Genomic DNA, 21777 nt, shown 5'->3' with positions numbered 1-21777 from the left:
AGTCAAAATCTTTCCAATGGTGCAAAGATCATCTAAATTGGAATCCATATGAGAAAGTAAGCCTCCTGCAAGTTCACTTATGCTTTTAACCACCATGGCAGCGAGTGAATGTCATGTCAGGTCCATTACCCACGCATCTGGAGCTAGACAAGCGTAGACAAACAAGAAAATTCTAGAGAATCCAAAGCCCTAACCTTAATCGGGAGTTGAGGCATGCAAATCCCCTAACCCTAAACTTAGACAAGTATCAGGACATCTTAAATACTGAGCTGCTAGGAAGAGAGGAAGGGGTTCCAGTCTTGTTGTATTGATTGACTATTACATAGTTGAGAAGAAAAAGGACTGGGGCATTGTGAGCAAAACAAAGGAAATAGAAGACCCTATAGCAACAATAAAAAGTCAGAGTGTCTATAGCTTATCCCTATAGCAACAATAAAATGTCAGTGTCACAATGTCCATACTGTGTTTCCTAGAATATATCTTGTGTTCATTGTGTGGACGATGTGATGTTTATTGTTGTAGCTCTTTTTACTGCATCCTTAGTTTATCTCAATAATTTGATCACTACACTGAACTCTCGTAATATTAAGTTATAAAAATAAATAAATACTACATAATAGAGATATTTTGCAAAATATCTATTGTGACAAATTGTTCCAATGGAATATCCAGCGTCATTTACAAATCATATTGGTATCAGAGCAGTTTTCTTCAGGGTTTGTGAGAAATTGCAAGATCCAAATTGGCTTAAAGAAATAAGTCTCAAAACCCAACCCCGATGGATAAGTACAATAACGATACAAGGAATGACATAGTGTTAGAGAGCAAGTTTGAAGCTTATAGGGAATTTTGTAGCTCTAGGACTAGCTTTGACGAGGGATCTAGAGACAAAGAAGATCCAAAGTTCCAAACTAGAAGCCAAGAAAAGAGCCGAGGAACGAGAGAAATTCCACCATCATCTCTACCCAATCTATGTTCAAAGTGGAAGCAAAAGTGAACATCAAACCCTATCAAGGTGAGATAAATATTGCTAAGTTGATTAATGGTTGCAACATTTGGAAGTTTATTTCAATGAACATAGGGGAAGAGTAAAGGATATAATTTGCTTGGTTGATGTTAGAGGTCTATGCCCAAACTTGGTGGGAATGCCACACAAAGATACTTATGCTGGAGAGTAATCCCCCAATAACTAAGGTGGACGTGTTGAAAACTATTATTAAATCCCAATCTAACATTTTTGGTACAAAGGGAACCAATGGATCCATTGGCATTACTCCCATAGAAGTAGGGGTAGAGTGTACACGAGTACAACACTGAGTTCAGAAAAAAGTCATAATGTTGTAAATATCTTCCAAGAGCTCAAATGTACTCGAATATTTGGGCTTTCTCCACATCTTTTAAGGAAGTGATGCTCTTTAAACATAGGATCATTGATGAGGCCTGGGTCTAAGCACAATGACTAGAGATAAACAAGAAGAAAGGACAACCAAATAATTCCAAGCAGATAGGCCACCAAGTGCCTCCAATGAGGGAAGCAAGAAATGAAAGACAACAGACACTACAAACCAGTGTAAGAAAAGCAAGCATTGCGACCATTGTAATATCAATAGTCATACTGAAGACAAGTGTTGCAAACTACAACCAGCACTGAATCCAAAGAACCACAAAAAGAAGAACATGATAGTCATGAATTCAGGTAACCACGTAGACAGTAACTCAAATGTAGATGAAAAGATTGTTTTCACTATAATGTAGGAGGTTAACCTGAGTAGGCTCCATCCCAAGGAAGAAAAGGAGATAACCAACTTTTCCATATCAAGATCCAACACAAGAAAACAAAGGTGGATGATCTATTTCATTTTGACTCACAAGCCAAACTCATAGCAAAGGATCTAGTAAGGAAGCTTAGATTGAAAGTTCATGACTATATTCATCCATATCCATTAGGATGGGTAAATAAGGATCTAGAGCTTGAAGTCACCATGCAGTGTAAAGATCAAATTTAGTGAAAACTACATTAATGAAGAGCAGAGAGATGTACCACTTGATGTGTGTTGTGTAAGACACCTTTATAGACATTAGTAGTCAAATCGATGCACAGAGGCAGGTCCCTTGTCCCACAAACAAGGGGGTCTCATACACCAATTTGGTGTATGGCTTGGCCGTGACCTTAAAATTAGATTACTATTGTTAATATTATGGTTGGTGTTTGTAGCTCAGACAAGTACTTCCACACATGTCTAAGTGTCTAGATGTGTGGAAATCGTCTAATTGACACTTAACCTTAGCAACTATTTTAATTATTAACATAATTTATTTTTATAAAAGAAGTGAGTTAATCAAATGAAATGCCAAAATTATCTACATTACTGAATTAGATGAAACTCAACCGTTGATCTCAAGTGATGTTGAGATCTAATATCAACTGTCAATCATTTAGGAGATTAGGATTGTGGATTCAGTCAATAGCTCAATTTTATGAAAGGAAGGTTAGGCTAAGGAAAAAGAGACAGCGAGCACTAGAGAAAAGGAGATTTCAGTGATTGGGTGAAGGGCTTTCATCCAAGTGTTCAGGTTCCGAAGAGGAAATAGCAAGAGAGAATTCCACAGCAAGGAGTCAACCCCCAGCAGAGTCATACAACAGTTTGGAAAAGGCCGAGTCACCTGCAGGTCCAAGGGAGCACAGAAGTATAGCCGCACAGCCTCACATGTGTCGCGGATCACACAAGCAGGTCGCATGTGCGAGTGCAGCTGTTAGAACAGCGCACGCAGAGTCATATATGCACGGCCATACAAGCGCAACAAGGTTGTGGGGTCAATCGAGGGAAAATTCATAAGGTCGTACAGCTCATACAAGTGCCCAGAAAAATTATGAATTTGTTGTAGCTTGTATTTTTCTCATTTGGGCCATTCTCCCCATAAGGGAGCCCTTGTATGCTTTAAGATTAATAAATGAAAAGCATATTTTTGAAGGGCAACAAAATTTCTGTGTATTTGTGGAGATTGGGTTATAATTTTAACTTCCAGAAGTGCCCAGAAAATTTATGAATTTGTTGTACCTTGTATTTTTCTCAGTTGGGCCATTTTCCCCATAAGGGAACCCTTGTATGCTTTAAGATTAATAAATGAAAAGCATAATTTTGAAGGGCAACAAAAGTTCTGTGTATTTGTGGAGATTGGATTATAATTTTAACTTCCGTTGAAAATTTATTTATTTGCTATTTAAAATCCCCAAAGGTATTGTTTATTCAGCATAATGGCAATTTAACTTAAAATTAGCAAGGAGATTTACTAGGAAATAATTAGTCATTTAATGAGATTAGAAAATTTAACATGGTATCGAAGCTTACACTCTTAGAGGGAGGCCAATTTATAAGTTTTATACAAATCAGCCAACAATGGGATCCATACTTCAAAGGGAGAGAGGGAGGCCATACTAGTCAAGAGTTTAACAGAGTTCAATTTTAGTGGGTGTTTTAAAAGGACCAAAACACAAATCCGCAAATACTTGCAGCAGATCTATCATATCTACAAGGAGATCTTAAAGAATCTATAAACCAACAATATTTATATTCTTGTGGGTGATTGAAAGAATAAGCACACAGCAAATTTTTATCAGATCTAGAAATGGAAACAATTGGTCCCAAGTTTGAAGACCAGTTGGATGGAGCATCTAGCTTCCTGTCTTGGAAGGCGAGGGTGACCATGCTTTTAAAGGATCATGTCCTTCGGAAAACTTTGGAAAACCGTTGATAAGGAAATTCAACCACCAAAAGATGCAACACAGTTGGCAGCCCATGAAAAGGACATTAAAGCTCAGCAGATCATCATGGATGTCATGAAGGATCACTTGATCCCTCGCTTGGAGGAGGAGGAGACAACCAAGGAAATGTTCAAGGCTCTAGTGGACTTGTTCCAGAGTGACAACACGAAAAAGAAGATGATCTTGAGAAACAAACTCATATCTATCCAGATGTTGAAGACTGATAAAGTTACTAGCTATCTCATAAGGATCACCTAGACACGTGATCAGCTTGCAACAACTGGGGAGAAGGTGGAGGGCATAAAGCTCGTGAATGTGGCACTGAATGGCTTTCCCAAGTCATAAGAACCATTTGTCAAGGGACCCTGCTCTCGGGAAAATCTTCCCAAATTTGATAAGATTTGGGATGATTGCATCCAGGAAGAGGCTTGTGAGTTGTCTAAAGCCACCAAGCGAGGAGATGGAGAGGAGAACCTAGCCTTGGTTATCTATGCCAAGATATGCAAAGGAAAGGGTTCTTGCAAGAAGGGTAAGGGTGAGGGATCAACAACAGAGTCAGGCAAGGACTTGGGGAAGCTCAACTGCTTCATTTGCCATAAGAATGGGCAGTATGCATCATAGTGTCCCAAGAAGAATGGAAGGGGAATTGGTTGCAAACAACGGCATCAAAAGAAGTACAGCATGATGAGTTTGCAACAAAATTTGGAATGGACTTTTCAATGGTCCCCTGTATATCTACCAACATTATCATTGAGAGTGCTTGGTACTTGGATAGTGATGCATCACACCATATGATAAAGGCTAAGAAGGTGCTATATGTGCCAGGGTTGAGAAAGAACTTTCACTCAGTCTCAGCTATGGAGGACAGAGGATTTGTTGTGATGTTTCCGAAGGGATAGGTACTCACATGTCTAGAGTCAGCTAGTCCTAATACAGCAGGGATCATTGGAATTAGAGAAGGTAGTCTTTACAAGTTGCAGGGGAAGCTAGTACAAGCCTTGGTACATAGCAGTGACAAACTGTGTCAGCTGTAGCACAAAAGGATGGGACACTTGCACTACAAGGTGTTGCCAATTCTGAGGAAGATTGTCACTAGTCTCCCATAGTTCAATATTAAGCAACATGGAATGTGCAAAAGGTTTGCACATGGAAAGAATGCCAAGGCTACTTTTCCAACCAGGGAGAGAAGGTCCAAGGGAATCTTGAATCATGTCCATTCATATGTGTGTGGACCAATGTCAATGGCATTAGTGCAGTGGTCACTACACTATGATATGTTTATAGATGACTTTATCAGGAAAACCTGGGTCTTCACATGTTTATAGATGACTATTCCAGGAAAACCTGGATTTTCTTCAGGATCTTCTTCATGAAGACCGAGGATGATGTCCTTAGTTGTTTCTGTGAGTTCAAGGCATGGGTAGAGAACCAGACAGAGAGGAGGATCAAGGTCTTGAAGTTAGAGAATGGGAGTGAGTACACCTCCAATGATTTCAAGGATTTATGCAAGGAGGTAAGGATCAAGAGGGAGATAACAGTCTCGTACAACCCTCAACAAAATGGAGTTGCAGAGAGAGAATAGGTCCATCGTTGGTTCTACCAAGGCAATGATACATGACCAAGATCTACCTATGTTTCTTTGGGCAAAGGCATGTAACGTTGCAATGTATGTGCAGAACAAGAGTCCTCATAGAATATAGGGAAACAAAACTCCAGAGGAGGCATTCACTAGGTTGAAACAAGAGATAGGACACTTGAATATCTTTGGTTGTCCAATATACATTCGTGTGCATGTGGAGAAGAGGACAAAGCCGAAGCCTTCAAGGGAGAAGGGGATATTTGTTAGGTATAGTGAGACCTCAAAAGCTTACAAGTTCTTCATGCCAACACAAAGGAAGACAGTTTGTGAGCAGAGATGTCAAGTTCAAGGAGAAATTGTAATCTAGGAAGTCTCATGAGTTGCCACTAGCAGCGACAAAGGACGAGGAGCAAGAGGCTCCAAAGGTAGAACAATGTGCAAAGACTTCCAGATCAGGGAATCAACCTTCAAGTCGAGAGGATTCATTAACTCCCTCCAATTCATTCATGAGACCCAAGTGGTTTGAGCAAACATTGAGGGATGCTCAGGAGCACGTGAAGGCTCCTAGGAGCACAGTGAGGGTGAGTAGACCTCCGAGAAAGTTTTCAAACTACATGGCACTTATGAGCAACATTATTGATTATGAACCTTTCCGATTTTCAAGAGGCAACAAATAAGCAGGTTTGGAGAGATACCATAATTAAGGAGTATAACTCCATTATGAGGAATGATGTATGGGATATAGTGCCAAGACTAGAGGGCATGTCAGTGGTGAGTTTGAGGTAGGTCTTCAAGATCAAGCATGTTGCAAATGGTAGCATAAAGTACAAGGTGAGGTTTGTGGTGAGAGGATTCTCCCAAAAAGAGGGAGTGGACTATGGGGAGACATTTTCTCTAATCACCAAATATACTTCCATTTGAGTTGTCCTCTATCTATTGCTCCAGTCATGAAATGGAGGATAGATCAGATGAATGTGAAGACAGTGTTCCTCAACATGGTGATTAAGGAGGTATATATAAAGCTGCCTTAGGGATTTAAGGTACATGGGAGGGAGTCTCATGTGCGCAAACTCAAGAAGGCCTTATATGGACTCATGAAGGGATGCAGGGTGTGGTACTCTAAGGTTGATAGGTATTTATTAAGAATGGGCTTCACCAAGGGTGAGGCGGATCCCAAGTTATACTTCAAACTTGTTGGAGATGATCCACTCATGTTGGCATTGTACTAGATGATTTGCTTCTCACATGTGCAAAGAGGCTCGTAGTAGGGTTCAAGGCAAACTTGGCTACAAAATTCGAGATGATGGATTACTTCCAAGGGTTAGAGACATGGCAAAGGTCAGGGAAGATCTTCCGTATTCACAAGAAGTACACAGTAGATAAAATAACATAAATGTATTAAGGTCCAACCGATGACCACAAAGTTGAACAATGGGATTGTGAAAGGTAAAATAATATCGATATACAGCAAGAGCACTAAAGAGGCTCCTATATAAGACAAAAATCAAGAAATAAAAGAGCATGCTAATTTAAAACCCTAGATAGCCAACTCCAAAGAATGAAGAGGTGATTTAGGAGAAGGATTGTAATGTCCCCTATGGATTAATTGCTAAAGGGACGAAGTACCCTATCAATCCTCATAAGCTATCGTCTTTGATAAAGGGAAAAACCCCAATTACCCAATGTTTGGGTAACATGGGGTAAGTTTTGGTGTAGCTAGGGCAAAAAGCCCAAAGTTGGGGTTGTCTTGAACCCCTCTCAATTAAGGAGGGAAAACCCCCACAAGAAAAGCTATAAATACAAGAGAGTAGAATCATTTTGATCATCATTGGATTGGATTAATTTGTCTCCGCTTTTCTTGAGCCTGAAGCTTTGAGGCTTTTAAGACCCCTTCCTCTTCTTTGACTAGTTTCGGTGGAGGTGATCCCACCCTACCTAGCCATCCTTCTTGTCCTCGCACAATTTAGGAAAATTGTTCTAGTTTGAGGAAATTGAAGATTCTATATGGTCTTGGCACAAGTTATTCTTGAGCAACTCGGGTCTGGACTGAAGTGGTTTCTTATTGTCAAATGAAGTCCTTCGTGTGGCTTCTCTTAGAGCGTAGTAATTTGTCTAAAGAAGACTCGCATTAGGGCACCTCTAAAGTAAATTGGGCGTCTCTGGAGCAAAATTCTGAGGCAATTTTGAGCACTCCTGAGCCCTTTCGAGGCAAACTTGGCATCTCTAAGGCACTATGGCACATTTATGAGGCAACTCGGGCATTCTCTAAGGAAAACGTGGCACCCTAAGGCAACTTTGAGGCATCTTTGAGGGTTTTGTGGCATCTTTGTGGCCCAGATTCGTGGTCTGAGGCAATCTCGGAGGGGTTTTGTGGCATCCCTACAGGCTACAACAAGATTTATAGCATGAGGCAAACTCGTTTGGTGATATTCTCTACGTCATTCTGTTCAGGAAATTCGGGCAGTTAGGGTTGTGGTTTACAACTAGGAAGAAGAAATCCAAGACAGCGAGGTAGTAAGGATGAGATCAGCGCATTCATGATTGGAATTTGGCCCACCTTGGCTACGAACTGTTATAGGATTTCTTTAGTGTATTAATCAAGCTCTGTAGTATATGATAAACTGTTAATTTTTGGAAACAATCGAATTGTTGGATTAGTTTATTACTCTTGTTACAGTATTGGATTGTAAACTATTTATATCTCTGGTTAATTGGACTACTAATTCTTTTCAAGATTTCTATCATTTTTGTTGAATAATTGTGTGACATGAGAAAAAATATATGTTATTTGTATCCATGAAATTTTTATATGTTGGGAACCCAAACTAGAAATAAAACCCTAAATTCCCCTAGGACATTACAAGTACGTACAAGATGAGTGGCTCATTGGCCTATGATACTAGATGTAAGAGGCAATCCTAGAGCACTATATCTCTCTCCTGAGATCTAAGGTCGAATGGAGAAACTTGGTGTAGATGTTTGTCTTGAAGAATAATTGGCCAAGGAGCTTGAGCAAATATTGTGCAACTATCTGCGAGAGCGAACCTGTCACGAAAGTCTAGAAAGTCTTAATGTGAGACTGGACTAACTATTGGAATGAGGTGTAGTTTAGGGGTTTCTCTGGGATCTCACTGGGACAAGAATGGAGCCCTATGTCCTTGTTTATCTAGAATCATATATCTCTAGTCATCGCTTGGTGCCCTAAACCAAGGGCATCATAAAAAAGGAGGTAATTTACCAAGTAGAAGCTAAGTATATTTGAGATGGAGGACTATAGAGCTATGGCTACACCTATGATCACTAATTTGAAGAAAGCCTTGACTTCAGATTCAGAGTTGGCGGATCCCACTTTGTATAGATAGTTGTATGGTACTTGATATATTCGATCAACACCAGGCTAAATACTCATTTTGTTGCAAACACCTTGATCCAATTCATGGTGGAGCCTAGGCAGGTGCATTGGGTAGCAATGAAACATGTGTTGAGGTACTTGAGAGGTACAATGTAGTATGGTTTATAGTATCTTGGAGGTGGAGTGAAATTGCAAGGATAGACAGACTCAGATTGGGCGACAATGCAGCCAATAGGAAGAGCACCTCAGGGCGCTACTTCAGTCTTGGATCAATGATGATTTCCTAGTTCAACAAGAAGCATACTTTCGTGGCACTCAGCTCAGCAGAGGAAAAGTATATGGCAGCAAGTATTGTTACTTGTGAGGCCATTTGACTTCGCAAGTTTCTTACAAGATTATTTGGTCAAGAGTTGGAGCCTCCAATGATACATTGTGATAATCAAAGTTGTATCAAACTCTCTAAGAATCCAGTGTTCTATGACCATTCCAAGCATATTGAGATTAGGTATCACTTCATCAGAGACAAGATCTAGAAAGGGGCATTAAAGCTTCAATATATCTCCATACATGAGTAGGTTGCACACATTCTCACCAAACCATTGGTGAAAAGGAAGTTTGTGTTTTACAAGGACAAGCTAGGAATGGTGTAGAATACCTTCCCCACTATGAGGGAGTGTTGATGTTTGTAGCTCAAACGGGTACTTGCGCATAGGCCTAAGTGTCTAGACCTGTGGAAGTTGTCTAATTGACTCTTAACCTTATGCAATTACTATTAATTTTTCTCAAGTTTTATGTTGTTATAATTACTTAAACAATGTAGCATTCAATTTCATTCACCCCAAAATAGTTAAGCAATTATAGATAGAACAGTAAATAGTAATGCACAATAGAAGATAGCCAAGCAAAATGAGACACAAAGATTTTTGGTCAAAGACCAGGGCAAAACCCCACAAGGAAGAAAACCCAAATCAATTCTTCTTCTTCTTGGATATTCAATCAATGTTCAGCTGAGATACGTAATCCAATTTGTACATCCATAACAGTGGACTTTCCCAAGTCAACCAATTCAAATCCAGTGAAATGAGAGAGAATTATCAACAATTTGTTATCAATCAACAGTTTGGTCAAAGGGTCGAATTTCAGTCTCCTACAACTCTATCAAAGGGCCAAATTTCGGCCTACAATTCCACAAAAAAATCTTGATCGAAGTCAACAGTCAACCTTGTGGTCAACGCCCAAAAACAATCTAAATTTCGATCAACGCAAAGAGTTAAAGTTTCAGTGAACACATCAAAATATTTGGCCTTCTTTCCTCCGTCAAAATTCGATCAAACAGAGTCAAAGACCTATAATTTTCAGCCTCCAAGACAGTCAAACCCTAGATCCAACAGATGACAAATAGCCCAAGTCAACAAAAGTTGAACAGAGAGAAAAGAGGTTGGTCAACGTGGTCTTGAAATGTCTCCCTGCTCCTTCGCACATGTGGATTGACTTCTCCGAATTTCAAATCAGATGTGATGTTATGTTGTGTGTCCAGACTCCAAATGAGGTTCAGCGATGCTCTATATATATGCATTTTAGGACATGGCTTTTCAAAGTCCTCCTGCAATTTTCAGCCTCGAGATAGTCAAACCCTTTGTCAAACAGATAATAAATAGCCCAAGTCAACAAAAGTCAAACAGAGAGAAAAGAGGTTGGTCAACGATGTCTTGAAATGTCTCCTTGCTCCTTCACACGTGTGGATTGACTTCTACGAATTTCAGATCATATGTGATGTTATGTTGCGTGTCCAAATGAGGTTCAATGATGCTCTATTTGTATGCATTTTAGGATGTGGCTTTACACACATGTGGGGCTGACTTGGTCAAACATAAAATAATAATTTTTCCTTGTCTAATTTGAATTTTCTCTTGAAGCAGAATAGTTCTTCCTTGGGGTAGTTGGGCCTCTCCTTGGGGAAATCCATCTTGTCGCTGTCAATTTCAATGCTCCCTCTAAGTTAGGGAGGAATTTCCAACTGCATCATAACTCTCATCTCAAATGTACATGTCTCGACATAATGGAAGTTGATAGTTGCAGCACCATCTCATCTCATCTCAGTGGAACAATGATGACTCGATCCACAGAAGAAGAAAAATGATCCACACTGGCAATAGGGAAGATCGATGTACCACAACCAAGTCCATGGCAATCATAAATGACCTTGGTAAAGATCACACACACCCTATGTCCATTGATTGATTCTCACCCAGCTTGATCCTTGACAATCAAGTGGTAGAACACTTGCATCCAACACTTAGGGGAGATCAATTTACCACAACCAAGTCCATGGCAATTGCATCCAACCTTGACAAAGATCACGCACACCTAAGTCTCCTCACCCACTAGCCAAATGGGTGGCAATCCCAACATGCTTAACCATCTTAATATGGCCCTTGGTCAATAATGACACGAAGGTGACTTGCGGGTAGGATGCTTTGGGGTATGTACTCAGCCAAGTCCATGGCTCCAAGGAGTACCCTCACAACCCAGGAGCCTCATTGCTCACCCCCCCCCAACCAAGTCCATGCCTAGTCGAAAGACTAAGGGAAGGGCATATGCTCAATGTTCTCAACCAACAGTGTTCCCTCCCAAGGAGGGATACATTCTCTTGCACTCCAAGCTACTCTATGAAGAATAAGAACTTCGCTTTCGGCAAAGGCTTGGTGAGAATGTCTGCAACTTTTTCATCTATCAAGATGTGTTGGAACATCACTGCTCCTCTCTGTACCATATCTCTGATGTAGTTGTACCTGATCTTGATGTGCTTCGACCTATCATGGAATACTAGATTTTCTAAAAGCCTGATCCCGCTTTGACTATCACAATATATCACGGTCGTATCTGGCACATAATCAAACTGCTTTACAAAGAGCTTCGGCAGCCACACTGCCTCACAATTAGTCATCCTAGCTATAATATGCGACAGATCTTTGCTTCCTGCTCATCCAAGAAATCATCACAGATCCCAAGCCAAAGCAGCACCCTAATGTGCTCTTCCTGTCAATAACACTACCATCCCAATCTCATCTCTATATCTATGTAGTCTCAAATCATCACCGGAGGCATATCTCAGTCCATGACTGATCGTCCCATGTAGATATCTCAACACATGTTTTGTGGCCACCCAGTGAGCATGCAAAGGTTCCACCATGAACTAGCTCAAGGTGTTAATAGCAAAACATATATCTAGATTAGTGTTGACTAGAAACATTAAAGCCCCAATCAGCTATCGGTATATAGAAGGATCCACTAGATTTGGTCCCGCAGCTTCACCACATAACTTCTTGAAGTTTTCCTCCATCGGTGTGGCCATGGATTTGCAATCCACCATCCCAAATCTCTCCAAGAGTTTGACAACATATTTTCCTTGGCTAAGGAAAATCTCTCCAAGTTTCTGCCACACTTCTAAGCCCAAGAAATAGTGCATCAACCCAAGATCTTTCATCTCAAATTCGGAGGCAAGCTCCCTCTTACACTGGATGATCAGAGGCTCTGCTCCTGTCATGAACAAATCATCAACATATAAAACCAAAATCATAGGCATACCTTGGACAACCTTGAAGTAAAGGTTAGGATCAGCATTGCTTTTTTTAAATCCAAGCATCATCAGGTATCCATCAATCTGAGCATGCCAAGCCTGAGGGGCTTGCTTCAGTCCATAAAGGGATTTCTTAAATCTAGAAACAAGGGTTTCCCTGTCATGTTCCTCAAAGCCCTGAGGTTGTTCCAGGTACACTTCTTCCTTATGTATACCATGAAGAAAAGTTGTCGTCACATCCATCTGATGAAGACTCCACCCCTGATTATCAACTAGAGCAATGATAGACCAGATCGTAGTGTATCTGGCAACATGAGCAAATATCTCGTCATAATCTTTTCCCTTTTTCTAGGATAATCCTCTAGCCAAGAACCTCGCTTTGAACTTTTCAATGCTACCATCAGTTGCATGTTTGATTTTGTATATCCCACTTGGAAGCCACTACAGACTTCCCCTCAGGTCTCAGAACAACCTCCCATACATCATTTTTCATGATGGACTGAAGTTTTTCTATCATGGCATCTCAACAAACTTGTTCCTTCACTGCTTCTTCATAATTGGCAAGTTCAGATTGTATGATGTTGCTCTTCAATGTAGAATATCCCTAACATCTGCAAGGCTTTTTGTTGTCTCTAAAGGTCCCTCTAGGGGTTGAATGTTTCTTTGCATCCTGTAATGTATCACGAAGCCATAAAGGTCTCTTCCTAAAGGAAGAATGTGTTGAAATATGTAACTAGGTTTGGCCTTCATAATGAGATATGTAATCATGCTTTTATGTATTTGATGTAATGAGAAAAATAAATTTATTATTGTTGTTCTTGAGGCATGAGTTTCATGCTCAAGAAAAAATTTAGGTCAAGCTCCCATTGTGAGCTTCTAGAGCTTGCATTAACTCTACAAGTCAAAAGAGTCATTTTCATGTATAAAAGACCCTTCTTGGGCAAGAAAATTTTTAAGTCAAGCTCCCATTGTGAGCTTCTAGGGCTTGCATTAAGTCTACAAGTCAAAAGAGTCATTTTCATGTATGAAAGACCCTTCTTGGGCATGTTACATATTGTAAAGAAAATTATTTGAGTCAAAAGACCCTCCTAGACCTTGTCAAAGTGTAATGAACAGGTCGGCCTAGAGACAGTGACAGGAAGCCTATTTATAGGGCACTCGGCCTCATTCAAGAACCCACTCACAACTCACTTAAGTTCAATCAAGGAAGAGGAGAAGTGCGAAAAAGAGGAGGATGAAAAGAAGAGAAGAAATATCAAGTTTATATAGGATTGTTTTTGGGTATTCTTCTCACACGTGCAAAGTGGATTAGGGCATCCTTCTGCAGCAGCAAGTACCAAAATTGTAGTCATCATCAAGGGCCAAAATTATGGGTCAAGAAAGGCCTCTCTAGCTAGTTGAATTGTCAAGGAAAGGAAGTCAGGTCAAGCGAAGTTGAAAGGAGGAAAATCTGACCATTTTCAAGCCACACGTGTGACCTAGGTTTTCTGCAGAAGAACCTAAAATTGCAGGTCCGCAACAACAAGTCAAAATTCTGAACTAGGGTTGAAATTTGAAGTTGTGGAACAAGTTTGACCAGTGTTGACTTGAAGGTAGAGAAGTTCATAAAGAAGAAGCCTTGACTTGGTCTTGGAGGGGTTTTTGGTCAACGGTCTAGGTCTTCGAATTCGTAAAGTGAAGATTTTATAAGAAGAAAATTCTTGTGGGTTTTCCTCTCTGAGTTGGAGAGGTTTTGGCCCTGGATGATCGCCTATATCTTGTGTCCTTTGTCTTATTGTTCTTTATGGTTTGATAGTTGTTTGATTGAAGAAAAACACTGATAATAATCAAGTGAAAGAAGAAGCTAATTAAGTGAAGTAAAAACACACCACAAACAGTTATCAAAGCAAGAGAAATCATCCTTTGTCGTTGCCCCTAGATTTCCCAACATGATATCAAAGCTCAGGTGACAAGACAAGGAAATGCTGCTAAAAGCAGGACACTCAAAGGCGAAAACCCTAGGACTATCAAAAGGAGTATCAAGAAAGATCAACAATTGACATCATACCATCAAGAAGACGTTCACGAGGACCGAGTACAAGCAAAGAAGACCTCAAAACCTAGCTTACCAAAAGAAAGGTTTCTCACTTGAAAAATTGTTGGGAAGCTCGCACATCATCATCAAAGAAGATCTCAAGGACCCTACCTAGAAGGACTACACATTGAAGCATCTTGAAGTCTCTACATTCAAGGGAAGCAAGAAGAGGTATTGTCATCATCATCAAATCAAGGTGATCTCCCTCTTTGAAGGATCACTTTTGAAGGAAGACATCTTCTATTATCAACATCATCACCAAAATCAAGAACGTATCAAGTTGAAGATATTGTCATCGAGGAGTATCTTCACTTGACAACTAAGTACCTTTATATTTATGAGTGAATTTGCTATCAAAATGACTTCATTTTGCAAGGAAAGCAACAATTTGGTTGGGTCATCAAACTTTCTTGCATTGAAGAAGATGACAGATTTGATCCTCATAGAAAATGAAGTCGTTGAATATGTTAAGGGATCAATTACTAAGCCTCCAAAGGAAGAAGTTTAAGCTCTAGCAAACTATATGAAAGTGGAAGTAAGAACTCAAAGGATTCTCATTGAATCCATCAAGGATTCCCTCATACCTTATGTATCAAAGTTGGAGACATCAAAAGAAATATATGACAAAGTTAAAAGAATTGTTCTTCGTAAGTACTGCTAAAGAAGTGATATCATTAAGACAAGAACTCTACATGATAAAGATATCTAAGGAAGATGGAATAGCCTCATATTTTATGAGGGTATCAAAAATAAGAGACCAACTACAAGAGTTGGGAGAAATAATGTCTAATAGAGAAATGACCACCATAGTGCTCAATGACCTGAGGAATGGGGCAACTTTACATCAAGCATCTATGGAAAGAAGGAAGCTACCCCATTCAATGAACTTTGGTCATTGTGTACAATTGATGAAACCCCGCTGAAGGCAAAAAGCAATGTGGGATCAAACGAGCAAGCACAAGCATTTTTTGCCATAGCTAAGAAGAAAGGAAAATTTGGAAGGTTTGGTCCTCAAAAAAAGAATAAGAAGGATATGTCGAAAATTATCGAAGAAGTAGAAGAAACTAAAAAGAAGAAGTCAAAGAAAGAGGAAGTAAAAGATCTCTACTATGATTGAGATAATCTCCTCCACCAAGTTCTTTTCAGCTTTTGTAAAGTATAGCTATCATGGTAGGAAACATTAGAAGCATGATAAGATGCATCATTTTAGGAGATGGCATCATAATAGCATACAATTGAAGCAAGAGATCATAAGAAGCTTGAAAGATAGCTGAAATAGAAGTCTACCATAGTCATCAAAGGAGCTCTTGGTAGCCTCATTGAAAGCATAAGTAATACTTATGGGTAGCAGAAGACTATCTAGCATAGAGTTCATCATACATCATCTTCATTAGGAAGGAGCATTTGCAGGATGAGGATTCTACCTTGTATGGGATTCATTGTTTAGAATGATGACGGTATGGTGACAAAGGAATGCAGCATGTTGATATGGTTGAAGTACTCTCAATCAAGAAAAGGAAGTTGTTGAAGGAAGCCTAGATGACCAAAAGAAGGAAAGAGGTATATATGCATGTATTTAATTGAGTCATGTCAGCATATGGTTGCATGGGTAAATGCTCTATCTCATGAGCATGATCAAAGAAAAGGGATCTCCTCCTTTGAAAAGATACATAAGGCATAGTTCACATATTGACTAGATGAAACCAACATAATATGTCCTCATATGGAACATGAGGTAGTTGACAAAGATAAAGGAACTATGGATTAAAGTTCCTAAGAAGCAATATGTGAAGAAAGAAAGAAGAGATCGTGAAAGATGCAACTTCAATCACCGCAAGTGAACATCCGACGACTAGAAGTATTGATCATGACATCTCCATAGAGAAGAAGATCATGATAAGGTTTGTAAAGAAAGGAGACCCTTGACATATGAAGTCTTGGGGATGTGTTTATGAATGTGTAGGATGTTGTAGGCAAGCTAAATGTCATGATGAAAGGCCATCACAAAAGGTAACTATGATTTGATGTTCACTTTTTATTTTGAACAACATCTGGATGGGCTGATACATGGCTACCGAAAGAGGGTTGTAGATGTCACTTACAACTAGCAATCATGTGATTAGATGAAAGATCTTAAAGGAAGCATGAATTGGAAGAGGTCGATGCCCTACAAAGAAGTCCCAAAGATGAAGGCTCCATAAAGTTAAAGATGAACTTCATGACATCAAAAGAAGGAGCCCCACAAGCAACTGATAGTCCCATGATCTCCACCTAGAGAAGAAAGTTGTTGGAAGCAAGTTCTTGGTTAAGAGGGAGCTTGGTCAAGTCCCTGAATAACAAGGACCTTGGCTACATTCCTTTATAGGAATGGGTATATCCTCCCTAATTGAGAGGGAGAGATAGACACATCATTCTTGTTTTCACTTTGGGAAGAAAGAATGGAGGATTCGGTAGCAACTGGCATCTGATACTCTTTGAGGATGAGGTAGGGCATCCAAGATAAGCACAGTCATAGAGGACCAATATTCTTTGAGGACTGGGAATCCAAGATAAGAATAGTCCTGGAAGGACATACTCTGTGAACACCCAGGTGGGGTATGTACCTTGAGAGACAATGATGTTGGTGTCTATAAGTCATTGGTCTCACCAGCGTTGTGCTCTAATCTTGTAGAGAGAGAGTTGTTAGTAAAAGCCTTGCTATGTGACAATGTTGGATGATATGATGCTAAACAGATTGGTCACCAATTCGCCTCTTCTTCTAAGAATTCTTCAGTTTGAGAATGTCCAAGTACCTTGTATGGATTATGAATACCTCCCTAGTTAAGAAGGGGTGTTGAAATATGTAACTTGGTTTTGTCTTCATAATGACATATATAATCATAATTTTATGAATTTGAAGTAAAGAGAAAAATAAATTTATTATTGTTGTTCTTGAGGCATGGGTTTCATGCTGAAGAAAATTTATTTTTAGGTCAAGCTCCCATTGTGGGCTTCTAAGGCTTGTCATTAAGTCTACAAGTCAAAAGAGTCATTGTCATGTATGAAAGACCCTTCTTGGGCATGTTATATATTGTAAAGAAAATTATTTGAGTCAAAAGACCCTCCAAGACCTTGTCAAAGTGTAATGAACAAGTCAGCCTACACAAGCAACAAGTCGGCCTAGAGACAGTGACAAGTTGCAGCCTAATTTGAAGTGACAGGAAGCCTATATATAGGGCACTCGGCCTCATTCAAGAGCTCACTCACAACTCACTCAAGTTCGATCAAGGAAAAGGAGAAGTGCGAGTAAGAGGAGGACAAAAAGAAGAGAAGAAAGATCGAGTTTATAGGATTGTTTTTGGGTATTCTTCTCACACGTGTGAAGTGGATTAGGGCATCCTTCTGCAGCAACAAGTACCAAAATTGTAGTCATCATCAAGGGCTGAATTCTGGGTCAAGAAAGGTCTCTCTAGCAAGTCGAATTGTCAAGGACAGGAAGTCGGGTCAAGCGAAGTTGAAAGGAGGAAAATTTGTCCATTTTCAAGCCACACGTGTGACCTAGGGTTTCTACAGAAGAAGCCAAAATTGCAGATCTGCAACAGGAAGTCGAAATTCTGAACTAGGGCCGAAATTTGAAGTTGTGGAACGAGTTTGACCAACATTGACTTGAAGGAAGAGAAGTTCATAAAGAAGAAGCTTTGACTTGGTCTTGGAGGGGTTTGTGGTCAAGGGTCTAGGTCTTCAAATTCGTCAATTAAAGATTCTATAAGAAGAAGAATTCTTGTGGGTTTTCCTCTCAGGGTTGGAGAGGTTTTGGCCCTCACTTATATCTTGTGTCTTTTGTCATATTGTTTGTTATGGTTTGATAGTTGTTTGATGAAGAAAAACACTAATAACAATCAAGTGAAAGAAGAAGCTAATTAAGTGAAGTAAAAACACGCCACAAACAGCTATCAAAGCAAGAGAAATCATCCTATGTTGTTGCCCCTAGATTTATCAACAGAGGGATCACATGGAGGAGGATCTAAATGATCCAAAAGTGCCATAGGCTCTTCTGGAAGGTCAAGCTTTGGCCTAGATGGCTCTGCTTCTACATTCATAGTATCATCTCTTCTCTCAGTGCTGGCAAGGACAAGAGAGTCCCTTGCTTTTCCAAGGGAAGCATCTTCATCAAACGTCACATCCCAGCTAAACTAAATGTTCCTTTGTCCTAGCACATATATCCTGTAAGCTTTAGAATTTTCACAATAACCAACAAATGTACCTTTCTTTCTTGAAGCCTCTAGCTTTGACCTCTTCTCCTTCGATACATGAATGTAGACAGGGCAGCGAAATATTCTCAAGTGTCCAACTTCTGGTTTCACACCTATAAAAACTTCTTTAGGAGTCTTGTCCCCCAAGACTCGATGAGGGCTTCTATTTTGGGTATATACTGCAGTCTGCAATATTTGTTGCTTCTTCCCATAGAAACATGGGAAGCTTTTGATCATGAATCATGGCTTTCATTGCTTTCAAGATGGTCTTGTTCTTCCTCTAAGCAAGTTCATTTTGTTGAGTGTTGTATGGAACATTCACCTCCCTCTTAATCTCGACTTCCTTACAAAATTCCTTTAATTCGTTTGAAGTGTATTCTCCTGCATTATTTGTCCTCAAGATCTTGATCTTCTTTCCATTTTGATTTTCCACTAGAGCTTTTAAGTCCCTCAACATGTTGAAAACATGATCCTTGGTCTTCAAGAAGAAGATCCAAGTCTTATGGGATAAATCATCAACAAATATCACACAGTGTAAATATCCTCCAAGAGTTGTCACTGGCATGGGCCCACAAAGGTCTAAATGAATAAGTTGAAGAATCTCATTAGACCTACTACTGCTAGAAGGGAATGGTCTCTTGACATTCTTTCCACTAGCACATCCCTAACATACAGCTTCATGATCTAACTCAATCTTTGGAATTTTTGAAACCATTTTGCTTAAACTAGACAAGGCCCTGTAATGAAGGAGAGCAAATCTTAGATGCCAAAGCTCACACTGATTTGTGTTATCATGGACCAATGCTTGAATTGGTCAACCACACATTCTATATAGGCCTTCATTTCTGGCACCAAGTGTGAAGGTTGCCCTTAAGATGGATTTCCTTAGCTATGCAAGGACTTTTCCATTAATGAATGCAACCCTAAACCCTTTGTCTTCCATAGTTGAAATGGAGACAAGATTCTTCTTCAAGCCTAGCGCATATAACACATCCAACAGTTGAATGGTTTGACCTGAATCCACACAAAAAGACACAGAGCCAATTCGTTTGACGAGATGAATAGAATTATCACCAAGTATAATGTTCAAATTAGTCTCCCTCTCAACCAATTTTGAGAGGATTTCACGATATCTAGTCAAGTGTCCAGATGCCCCACTATCCACCAACCAGTTATCAATGTTATCTGAAGATGCACTAGAAAGCGCATGATCCAGGTGGATATTGGTGGCCACCCACCTATTCCACTTGGACCCCCAACACTGTCTCTTTCAATTTTTCGGTTTCCTTAACTGTAGCAGAGTTTACTATTTTTGGCAGTTTTTCCGGTCCTGAACTTCCAGAGCCATTTTGAGGCCCTATATGACATTTTTAGGGAAAACAGAGAGACCAAAAACATCACAAACTGGCTTGCCTGTGTGTTTTTGGTCGTCTCTTCAAGATCATCGAAATGAGGTATTATGATAGTCAAACGGAGATCGTATGCCAAAGTTACGACCCCGGAAAGTTGATGTACCAATTTACCCAAACGGGACCCACAGTTTTGGCGCTTCATCTCCAAGGGTTAGGTTTTTGGATGTTTAGGATTTTCCATTGTTTCTCAATAATAAATAGGACTTTGGGCCTCATTGAAACACAGTTCAGAGGTATGTAGCTGCCACATCTCTTCTCAGAGATAAGCTACCATTGCCCGAGCTAGCCTTATTTCCATTCTGTTTGTAAGCATATTTCAGTGTTTGATATTAATGAAATGAAGTGTTATTTCTACTCCATCTTTGTATTTATGGTTATATCTGTAATTTGTTGTGTTCCTGTTTAAATTCGGATAAGTGGTATCAAAGGGGTCTGCTCTTTCTCTGTTTTTCTTTGCATGTCCTCAACGAAGTTGAGATATAAGGAGTTACGGATCGATCTGGTCGAACCTTTGCAAGATTAGCCTCGCAAATCCCGACGGCCTCCCATGGCAAAAGAAAAGAAAGACGAGGGGGCAGGAGATCCTTTCAAAATGTTGCTCGAGGAAGCGCTTGAGCAACAGAGGGACGCAATGATGGATAACTTTGCCCAAATCCTTCGACGACTACCCACAGGCGATGCATCTTCATCCAGGAGCCACTCTAGAAGCGCCACTCCTTTTAAGGTACAAGTTAACTTCGATATTCCCATATTTGAAGGCCTGATAGATGCAAACATCGTAGATAAATGGTTAAATTTGTTGGGAGGATATTTTTCACTTCATGACTTTTCCAATCGGGAAAAGATTACATTTGCACTTCTCAAAGCCGCCAACCTACTATGAACAAAAGGACGAGTGAACCCTCGTTGTTCTCAGTCGCACGCACTTAGGATTCTTTCCGAGACGCCATCAAGGAACAATATTACCCTATTGGGAGCTATGAAGATAAATACATAAAGTGGACCACGCTACGACAGGGATGGGCCAAGATGTGCCGGAGTTCACAAATATTTTCCATACCCTTCGCACGACGCTGGGTATCAAGGATACTGAGTGGCGTTTGGTGCTCAAGTACTACGGCTATCTACACAAGTACATCCAGGACGAGATGGAGTTCTTGGACATTTCCTCGCTCAGCACGGTGTACCGGTACGTTGTCAAGATTGAGCAAAAGTTTAAACAGAAGAAGCAAGACTTTGGATCCGCGAATCCAAAGCAAGGAAAAGGCACCCCCAAACCACAAAACAAAGGACCAAGCCAAGGCGGGGCTACCCAGGACAACCCGCCGAAGCCGCAAGCAAAGAACAACACCATGAAGACAAAGAAGGACACGAGAAAATGGTGTGAGTTCCATAAGAGCTCCACTCACAATACGAGTGTCGGGCCAAGCAATCACTAGTGACCGAGCTAAAAGCTTCTGAATCAGACGCACATTCCGACTCTGAATCAGAACCTGATAAGGGAACTAACAAATGGAAGCAGATCATTAATGTGGAGTCCAGTGCCACCATGGCCACCACCAAGATCCAGAAGATTGAGCCTAAAGATCCAGAGCAGGGGGAACACCTCTTCCACTCACATATGTGGGTGAAGGGTTCTCCACTACAATTCATTGTCGACAGCGAGAGCCAAAAGAACCTCTTTTCAACAGAGGTCGTGAAGCTGTTTGGCCTAAGAATACAGCACATCCACAGCCATACACCATTGGGTGGCTTCACCAAGGACAAGATCTTCGCGTCAGCCCG

At 40.2% G+C, this 21777-nt stretch overlaps 1 protein-coding gene across 1 annotated transcript in view; it reads right to left on the bottom strand.

The window, feature by feature from the left end:
- LOC149207323 (uncharacterized) overlaps positions 1-21777 on the bottom strand; it is a 90303-nt gene that overhangs the window by 2904 nt on the left and 65622 nt on the right. The gene's annotated exons all lie outside the window — the stretch shown is intronic.

The sequence above is a fragment of the Pinus tabuliformis genome, chromosome 1_2 (genome assembly GCF_031772625.1).
Source record: "Pinus tabuliformis cultivar Carrire ecotype Pingquan chromosome 1_2, CPIR1, whole genome shotgun sequence".
NCBI classification, from domain to species: Eukaryota; Viridiplantae; Streptophyta; class Pinopsida; order Pinales; family Pinaceae; genus Pinus; species Pinus tabuliformis.
Note: the sequence above shows the minus strand (reverse complement) of the source record. Positions and strands in the feature narration are given on the sequence as shown.